Raw genomic sequence first — 9,048 nt, forward strand, 5'->3', positions numbered from 1 at the left:
AGGGGGTCCAGAGCGCGTGGACTCCCTGAGGGGGCCCACGGCGAGAGACAGACGTGCTAAGGCTCAGAGAGGTGCGGCTCCAGGAGGTGGAGGGGCCTGACCCCGAGAGAGAGTGGACCCCCGAGAAGGGCTGTCGCACTGAAAGGGGCACCCCCCACGGACCGCACAGGGCCAAGAGTGGGCAGGATCTGTGAGTCCGTGACAGGCAGTGACATCACAAAGGCCTTTTGCAGGACCTCAGACTATTGGTCAAAGGTGGTGGGGAGGTGGTGACCTCACAGAGAGATGCTGACATCAGGCAGGCAGGACAGGGGCGAGGGGCCAGGGAAACCTCAGAGACCCCTGTGGCTTTGCTTCAGCAAGTCTCCTTCTCCAGGTCTCTCTTTGAGGACTGAGAGAGTATTCGGGTTCAGGTACGTGAGCGCCAGGAGGAACCTCTTTCGAGTTTTCTCCTTCCCTTTTAGTGATTTTACTAGAAAACAGCCGTCCCTGTTTAGAAGGTAAGAGCCTCCTCCAGGGAAGGGGTGTCATGGGAGTGTCACATTCAGATGCCGGTGCCCCCCCAATGTAAGGAAGTTCCCGCCACCCTGCTCTGTGTTCACAGGGCGGGAGAGAGCAGCATCCACTGCAGTGATTTGCTCCTGGCTGCCGGAGCAGAGCAGCAGGCTTAGCTGTCAGAACTTCCCAGAGTGATGAAAGGGGAGGGGCCCATGGCTCTGTAGCAGGAATGCAGGGCAGGCGAGTTCACGGCGGGCATTGTGGGATACTGGAGGAGGCCAGTTATGGTGATATAATGAACAGCAGCATCTACACTGACACTCTGTCAATTTAAGTTTGCTGCAAAAAGCTCTAGACCTCTCATCGAAGTGGTTTTATTTTGTCAGCAAAACAGGGCAGTTTTGTCGCCAGATGTGGCATTGCAGTGTGTGCACCAGCCACGAGTTGCCAGCCGAGGGATTATCGTGTGTTTTCCACAGACCTGAGCAATATAATTCTGCTCAGATAACTTTGTAGTGCAGACCTGGCCAAGGATTCATTCTCTCTCTCTCTCTCTCTCACACGCGCGCGCGCACACACACACACGCACGCACACACACGCACGCACACACACACGCACGCACACGCACACACGCGCACACACACACACACACACACACACCCCTACCTACCTTGCAAGGAAAACCTCACCTGCTTCGTGGGGCCCAGAGTTTAGCTGGTTAAAGTGCCTGTTTTGTAAACAGGAGATCCTGGGTTCAACTCCCAGTGGTGCCTTGTTGAGATCCTTTTAGAGCACCTGGTATTGGCTACTGTCAGAAGACAAGATTCAGAGCTAGATGGACCTTTGGTCTAACCCAGTGTGGTTTTTCTTATGATTTAAATTACACTCACTGGCACTGATAATAGAGTTACTGAAAGTTTGGGAGTTAAGAGCTGATAGGTCAGTGGTCCAAGCCCCTCGCGGATGACCCCCACCCTCTGGGACAGGGACAGGTCTGGGCTCTCGCACCAAATGCTCATTGTGGCTGCCAGAATCTGTGGGCAGCTCATTTAGTTTACACCCAGGGTTGAGTCCTTGATTCACACAGCAAGGATAACAACCCTTTGTTTCTCCTGCCCCAATAACAAGGAGACTGGGAATCCAACACCAGCCACAAGTGATCATTTCGGCAAGCAACCCAACCTATTTCCAACATACTGTAAAATCCACATGCAGACTCAGATGAAACCTTGCAAGAAAATCTTCCTGAGGGGGTCTGAAGCACCTGCTGCTGGAGGGAAGGAGGGAGCTGTGGGTTGGGATTGAGGAGCAGTGTGAGGAGGAGGGGCCTGTGGGTTGGGATTGAGGAGAAGGCTCCAGTTGGGAGTGAGGAGCAGTGAGCATAGGAGGGACTGAGGGGCACTGGGAGTAGAGGGGACATGGGTTTGGGCTGAAGAGCATCCTCATTTGAGGATCCAGCAGGACAGGGAAAGGCAACAGGTGATTCTAATTCCTTAGGGATATTCTGTGTGTTTGCGTGTGCAGGGAAGGAACATGCTATATGCCCAGAGGCCTTTATTCCTCCAGGCTGCAAGGTCAGAGGGGCTGTCAGGAAGTTGCCCCTTCAATCCCCCCCACACAAAGGCCCTTCTTAGGATTTGCAAAATCCTGAAGAGAAAGAGTAACACCCGAAGAAGATTCCAGAAAATCAGATTTTTACAAAAATAGTGAGAAGTTTATTACCTGACCAGGGACTTGAACCCTGGAGCCTCAGATTAAAAGTCTGATATTCTGCCAACTGAGCTAGCCAGGCTCACATAGGAAAAGTGCCAGTTGGTGCAGAGGTGAAGCTAGTCAAGAAAAAGCAAGCAGGAAACAATAGAGGAAACCTGCTGCTCTCTCTCTCTTCCAGCCCTGGCCTGGCCTGGTATTAGTGCTGGTTAAAAAGATGGGAAAATATCGGCATCTACAAGCCTTTCATAGCTGTACAAGACTCAGGCACAATACAGAGGTGCCCATCTGCAAGTGCCGAATGGTTGGATTGGCTAATGCAACATGTAGATGTCCAGAGCACTCTGGGGTATACAGCCAAATGTCCATCACCATCATTATTTCAAAGGGATAATGATAATGGTAGCAAGGTTCACAACTGATGCAGCTGTTGCATACTAAGGTGCACGTTTGGCAGTTACATTAACTCAGGTTGGCCACTCCGGTCTAGATGTAGAAGTTACAACATTTATACTTGAAAAAGGAGCCAATTTCCCCATCATTTCACACCTTTACATCCAAACATGATGACTTTCTGAATGAACCCTCCTCGTTCAGCCAGAAGATCTTGGGGTGGAGGTAGGAGTCACTGGGTAAAATTCACTGGGCTCTGTTATGACTCCAGTCAGAGCAGAGGTACCTAGTGATCTAATCTGGCTGTAAAATCTATATATCAACACCAAATACGGTGTGAAATTAATCCTCAGAAATGGCTGTTCCCCACCCAGAACCCAGCAAAGGGCTCCCCAAGGAAGGGGGCTGTTGAGGAAGGAAAGAAGAAAGATGGACATATAGCAAAGAAAGGGGATACATAGCTCAGTGGTGGGGGATGCATAGTTCAGTGGTTTGAGCATTGCCCTGCTAAACCTAGGATTGTGAGTTCAATCTTTGAAGGAGCCACTTAGAAAGATGTTCTTCTCTCCCTGGAGGAACTGGGCTCTGCGCTTTGGACGGGAAGGAAATGGCCACACAATGACAGCAGAACCTAAGAAATGAAACACAACAGGCTTCTGAACAGTGAACGAACCTGACTCCCGTATCATGAAAAGCCAAAAAGCCGTTTCTTTCTATGCCCGGGAGAAAAGAGTTCCAATCATTCCTGCCCATTTACTTTTGAATTATTTTACATTATAAAGAAAATTGTAACAAAATTAGTCTGAACTTGAGCTGCCTGTTATTAAAAGCTGGTTCCCCAATTCAGTTCCAACTGCCCTGCTAGAAACACCCCCAGGTCCCTGCTCACCCCAGGAAGAGGAAAAAGAGAAACCCCCACTGGGCACTGCCCTTGGCTCCAGGCTGCTGTCCCGGGGTGCGGGTGGGGACTGATTGTTTGCTGCTGAGGAGGGAGCCAGTAGAGGCCTCTGGTGCTCTGCTCCTAGCATCTGCCCGGCCCAGGCTGTCCTCTGCCTCAGCTGCTGCTCCAGGCCTGCTCTAGAGTCAAACACAAAGGGCCCCAGGGGAACAGAGGCTGGGACAGGGCAGCAGCCTGGGCTGGGCTGGGAAGCTGCTGGGAGTTCTCGTTCCCTGAGAACTGGCCTGGCTCCCTTCTCAACAGCAAACAAATCAATTCCACATCCCCTCCCCAGAAAAACCAGCCTGGAGCCAAGGGCAGCAGGGGACGATTCCCTCCAGTTCCCACCAAGGCAGGAGAGAACCCAGGGTGTTTCTAGCAGAGCTTATGGAACTGACGTGGGGAAACCAGCCTTTAATAACAGGCAGTTCCAGTTTAAGCTAAGTGTTTTTAACAATTTTTACAACATTAAATAACCCTTCAGTCGTAGTGTCACCATCCATAACATTGCTTCAGCCTTACAGGTTCCCAAGTGCAAAACTAAACATCTTTTCAAATCCAAGGGAGTGGAGATCAGTCAGTGTTCAGAGTCATCCCACATAAAAGAACCATGTTGTGGTACATACTGGCCCCATCATGTGGCCATTGCCTTTCCCTCCTCTCTGTCAAAAGTTTTAGTATTTTGCACAGAAACTTTCTTCCCTCAGGAGACACCTTGTACCAGGGCTGCCAGCCACACAAACACCTTTAAGAGGAGGCGTAACCTGTCAAAAAATGATCTCCCTTCTTCAATTCAGTGACAGCCTGAAATGTTACTTGTCCCGGCAGAGCTGGAGGATTGAAAGCAGCTACATGAAACCCCTGTGTAGCTAGCAGGAATGAACATAAACACTCCCTGGGATCTGAAGAGATATTTAGTTTTACCCTTGGTAAACTACAAGACTAAAGGGAAAGGCAGTGGTGCCAAATATATAGAGTGAAACACGAAACAATTGTCATAGTTATGCCCATAGTGACTGCAAAATCTTTCTATATACTTATTATTTTCTCTGGTGTCTAGACATTGACTAGACCTTGACCAAGAAATTTGGCTCTTGATAAAATAATCAACTACCCCTGGTTAATGCAATGGACTAGAAATTGACTGGGGTCTCTCCACGCAGGTTCAAATCCTGCCAGCTAGAGATGCATTAGTATATTGTCATTACTGTTGTCTTAGTGCCTGAGCATCCACAGAGCCAAACTGGAGCCAGATCTGGTCTTGCTCTGAGGCTGTCTACACTTAAAATGCTGCTATAGCACTGTGGAGAAGACCATTGCTACAGTGAGGGGAGGGGTTTTCCATCCCTGTAATAGCTACATTCACAGAACAATCTTTCCTTTCATTTAGCACTATCTAACCAAGGCTTAGGTCAGCTTAATTATACTGGTTCTGGGGTTTTTCACACCCTGAAAGACGTACTTGTTAGAGGGTTTATCCCATCACCCTCCCATTCCCTGGTCCTTCTCGTGTGACCAGAGAGCAGCAATACACGAAGTTCAAAGGTGCAAACAATTCAATGTTTATTGGGGTAAACTTCCAGCAAGCAATGATTCCAATTTCCTTCCTCAGTTTCCCCTTCCCAGCTCTGACACCACAGAGCTTTGCCTGTGTCCCTTTTCCTGTTCCCTGTTCCTATTCCTATTTGCCCCCCTTAAGAAAACATAATTCCAATTCCCCTACCCCCATTCCCATTCCCATTCCCCCCCTTACTTTCTGATTGACTGCAGACTATATAGTAAAACTTGAGTTCGGCTTAGCTATACCTTAACCAATCATTTTACTGAAATGTAACTAACCAATCCTAACATAGTGTAACATGATTATCTAACCAATTATACCCCACCACCTTAATTGATTTACACTCAACAAATTAATTATACAGCAGACGGAAAGAATCACAGCACCAAACTGAGATTATACAGACAAGCAATAGGAAAGTGGGGACTACAGCGACAGAACAACACAGAAATGGGGATTTCACGTCCCAGCTGTTGGTAAGTGAATTAGGTCCGGGTGAGTGCGTCTAAAAATCAGCTGTGCTGTAGAAGGTCTCCAGGAGTTGAAAGAGATGTGCCATCTTGACCTCCCTAAAGAGTTCATCAACTATTAATGAAAAGTAGGGTTCATACGTCATAGTCTTTGTAGCAGGAGGATGGTGGACTGGTCTAAAGTGGTAGTTTTAAAACTCTTTTCTCCCCTATCTCTTGGGTGTTCTGGTCTTTGCATAGAGACGTGGTTTCAAATCCCACTCCTGACATGACCATCTGAAAAAAATAACCTCACTTCAATCTCCTGTGCAACAATAGAACCCCATTTGCTTAGCTTTTCTATTCCAGTAGTTGTGAGAGAAGCTCCAAACCAGGGGAAAACAGGGCCTGTTCTCTCGACCGATCAAGTTTTGTCTTCCTTCATTCCAAGCCCTTTCCTCAGATACATCCGTATTTCCCACACTATTTTGTTAAATGTTCTTTGCTTTTATGAAACTTTAGGGTCATCATTTAATTGCCACACAACTGTACTTATGAAGTGAAGTGAAACAATATTTTTTGGATATTCTTGCAGAAGAGTTTTGTTTTCTGACCTGGAATTGAACAGGTGCTACCCGAGGGGGACAATGCTACTCCCTTTTCTTGGCTCATCCAAAAAACATAAGTTTGTGGTGCCCTTTGTTTCCCTGTTCTTCAAACACCTGTCGGGGTGGCCTAGGGATACTTGGCCCTGACTCTCGGCTAGCCAACTACAAAAGCAATTTCTCCTCCCTTGATGCTCACACCTCAACTGCTAGAAGAGGGCCTTATCCTCCCTGATTGAACTAACCTCGTTATCTCTAGACTGATTCTTGCCTGCATATTTATACCTACCGCTGCAAATTTCTGCCACATGCGTCTGATGAAGTGGGTATTCACCCATGAAAGCTCATGCTCCAATATGTCTGTTACTCTGTAAGGTGCCACAGGACTCCCTGTCTTTTTGAGGTGAGTGCAGCTGGCTTCGGATGGTGCTGACGATGGATAGAAAAAAGGCTGGAGTCAATGACTGATGAGACCACAGAAGGAGAAGGGGAATGGCAGCCCCACAGAAGGTCCTGGGTGCTCCGATGCCCCAGTTATTGCACCCTGGCCTGTCGTAGAGAGAGAAAAGACACAGAGGGTCCCAGCCCCCCTACAGTGATCCCATGGACAAGAACCTGGCTGGGAGTGGGGTGAAAGCTCCCTGTGGGCAAAGGGGAGCTGAAATCCCTCAGTGTCCTGGAATGTAAGTCATGGACGCTTCAAATCCTGCAGGGGTGTGGGCTGAGGTGCATCAGCAGAAGGTTGGACTGGATATGGGAGGCAGGTTTGTATAATTTTTGGTGATGCTCAGAATGGGACCAAGTCCTGCCCCACACCCCACACACACTTGCCTAAGGCTCTGGGAGGGAGTTTGGGTGTGGGAAGGAGAGGGGCTGGGCTCTGGGAGAGAGTTTGGGTGCAGGGTCTGAGCTCAGTCAGGGGGTTGGGGTGCAGGAGGGTGTGGGGGGGGCAGGGTCTTGGAAGGAGTTTGGGTGTGGGGCCTGGGTTGGGGCAGGGGGTTGGGGGTGCAGGAGGTGGTGAGGGGTGCAGCATTTACCTCGGGCATCTCCTAAAAGCAACCCACACCCCACCCCACCCCACCCCGGCAGCAGCCCCTAAGCGGGAGGGCCGGGGGTGTCTCTGCCCACCGCTGCCCGCAGACTCCACCCCCGCAGCTCCCATTGCGACAGTTGACAGAGTTGACACTCGAGGAGGGAGCAGAGCGTAGAGACCCCTCCCACCCCAGAGGCCGAAGGGACGTGCCAGCCATTTCCGCGAGTGGCGTGCCAGACGGAGCGAGGGTGTGCAGGAAAGTGCCTTAGCCCCCTTGTGCTGCTGGCGGTGGTGGCGGGGGTCCCCAGGTCCTAATAAATTGCCCAGGGGCGGCAGGCAGGACCAGGGAGCGGGACACTCCCAAGGGCGTAACGTTGCTTTGCACAAGGATAAATCTTGGAACAGGAAACAAATGAAATGGCAGCAGAACCTAAGGAATTAAAAGCCTCTGGATTCTTGTGTGTGCACTGACTCCAAACGGAAACTGTAATTTGACTCGCTTTGTGTCTGCGGCTGCTAAAATATCAAGGCAAAATCATTCCAATGATTGTGACCCTGGATTTGAGGCGGCTTTGGTCTTATTAAAATGCAACTAGCATGTTACACTTGTGTTTTTAAAGGTGGCTTCCCCAAGCAATATCGAGTTGTTCTTCCCACAGCTGGCTGATGGGGGCAGCAGGGGATCTCCCCAATCTGGGGGAATCTCTCTGGGACCCACCATTAGATCTCCATCCTTTCTCCCGCTAACCACACACCACTCCCCGCCCCATTATCAGTGTTTTGGAGCGACCCCTCCCTCCCTTTATGGGATACAGACTCTCTGTGACAGAGACAGACTGGGGCTCCTCAATGCACAGCCCCAGTGGGGAAGGAAAGAGACTGGCGGCGGGAGGGGGGGGCGCGGAGAAGATGGGCAGAAGGAGTCAAATGGGGCTAAACAAGAATCGAGATTTTCTTCCTGTTAAAATGTCCTGGAGTCTTATGGCTGAAAAGCCGCATCTTGAGTTAGGTTTGATGCATCAGCCTTTCAATTACCAGACAAAGGTGTGAACCCCAGAGACTGATCACTGCCTGCTTCCCAGCTTCCTCTGAAAAGCACCTGCAGTGGTGCAACTGGTTGGTATAAAGGGGGACAGTGCTGGGGTTATGAATTCAAGCCTTATCTGGCGCCCTGGTTTCCATTACCTGTGTAGTTTCCCCAACTTGCCTTGCTTAATTCACATGGAAAGTGCCCTACTAGGAAAAGGAGAGTAAGTTCTAAAATGTGGAAGTAGGTGCATAGCTTGAAAACATCGCCCCTGTGCTGCCATTAGTTCCAGTAGATTGTTCACTGGCAGCATGAATTGATTTCCTTGCTGCTGTGAAAGCTGCCAGGAAAAGTCTCTGGTCACCAGAGCTCCCTGCGTCTTCCAGCACAGCCCTGGCTCTTTCCCTGCCCCAGTCACAGCTGTATGCCTATATGTACTGAGCCTAAAGTTTTTCCAAGCCTTCTTAGCGCAGTTGGCAGCGTGTCAGTCTCATAATCTGAAGGGCCTGAGGTCAAACCTCAGAGAAGATGAGTTTTTTTGCTCCCTGCTTCAGACTTTCTACAGGAAATCAGAGAAAAGAAACTAGAGGAGAGTGGTTTCTAGACACCCTCCCACCCATCTCACACACACAGAGAGACTTTTCTAGGGCATTAACTTTTTCTTCTATGTGGAGTTTTTCTTCTCCATAGAGCAAAATAAAACAAAAACATGCAAGTCTAAGCCTAATACAGATAAAAATCTCATCCTCAGAGATCTTCCAATAAGCTTCTTTTGCAGACTAGACTTATTTCTAGTCTGGGCCCAATATTTTCATCTGGTATAGTCCGTGTTCC

General features: G+C 49.3%; 1 non-coding gene across 1 annotated transcript; it reads left to right on the forward strand.

Moving 5' to 3' along the window:
• Positions 1 to 8,672: 8,672 nt before the first annotated feature.
• On the forward strand, positions 8,673 to 8,745 carry TRNAM-CAU. The gene has a single exon. It is a non-coding gene; the product is annotated as a tRNA-Met (tRNA).
• The last annotated feature ends 303 nt before the right edge of the window (positions 8,746 to 9,048 follow it).

This window comes from Mauremys mutica, unplaced genomic scaffold (genome assembly GCF_020497125.1).
Source record: "Mauremys mutica isolate MM-2020 ecotype Southern unplaced genomic scaffold, ASM2049712v1 001411F_np12_obj, whole genome shotgun sequence".
NCBI lineage: Eukaryota > Metazoa > Chordata > Testudines > Geoemydidae > Mauremys > Mauremys mutica.